The sequence below is a fragment of the Carcharodon carcharias genome, chromosome 14 (genome assembly GCF_017639515.1).
Source record: "Carcharodon carcharias isolate sCarCar2 chromosome 14, sCarCar2.pri, whole genome shotgun sequence".
Lineage (NCBI taxonomy): Eukaryota > Metazoa > Chordata > Chondrichthyes > Lamniformes > Lamnidae > Carcharodon > Carcharodon carcharias.
Window position 1 is genome coordinate 94267065 of NC_054480.1, and position 1220 is coordinate 94268284.

Below are 1220 nucleotides of genomic sequence, written 5' to 3' on the forward strand. Positions count from 1 at the left end.
GGCCGCAATAGCAGCCTTTCACAGCGTATTATCCCAAATCCACCGTATTAATTATGCATTCCTGGGAAACAAACTGTTTCCATGGAGGGGGTGGGCTCTCATTTGCCTGCCACACCACCACTTCGCTGCTTCATCACACTGGGCACCATATTTGAAGAATAGCCACATACACACTTCTCATTGCTTCCAGCCCAGGACTGCTATAAAGAAGACAGGGCCCCGAAAGGCAAGAAGACTGCCGTCCCCAGGTTCAATGACATGTCCCTCGAGCACCTGCTGGATGCACTAGAGGCTTGCCGGGGTATCCTCTATCCCCACTCTGGCTGCAGGATGGGCAGCAACATCACTAATCCAGCACGGGAGGCGGTGGCAGCAGTGGTCAGCGCCAAAGCCCAGCAAAAGAGGACAGCCCCGCAGTACCACAAGAGGATGAATGGTCTCCTCCGTTCTGCCAGGGTAAGTCACTCTTCTCATCACTCTCCACTCACACACTCACAAACCCATCACACATCCACAGGGCCCTCACTCACAACCAGTTCATGGGACATCACCATTCACTCTCTCACACACCATCATCATCCTCATCTCATCCATAGGACCACTCACCACCCACATATACCAGGCATACTGATTATCTGGCTTGGAAGGCATCCTGGTTACACTCCATCTCTATTTATGTAGGACAAGCTGGCACACAACTAGAAGGAAAGGTCACAGACAGGTGGAGGGATACTGGAGATCAAAGTCTGACAGAATTTGAAAACAAAGCCATCCAGCTGGCCAGCAAGGATCTGGACCAGTCCTGTGCTGACGGTGAGGTCGGCGCTGCTCTACCAAGTGAGGATCCAGCAGTGCACCATCCATCAGATAACCATGCTGTGAGTGATGTGTCCTGTTTCATAAGCCACTGCCATGCACTAATTATCTCCCTTTGCTTCCGCAGGCACATCTGGGAAGCAGCCAATGGAATCCATGACCCAGGGCCTCCAATCAAGCCTCAAAGAAACTTCTGAAGAGGAATCTGAAGGCATCCTTCCTGAAGTCCCATCACAGCGCTCATCCACACCCTCCACCAGCACAGAGACACACACCTCAGTGGGACCTAGCTTTGGAATAACCACGGAATCACAATCTGATGAACACATCACACTGTCTGATCCACAGCAGGCAGAGGCAGGGACTTCCCAGGTGTCCGGCACTCGGAGGACTGTTGGAGGCCA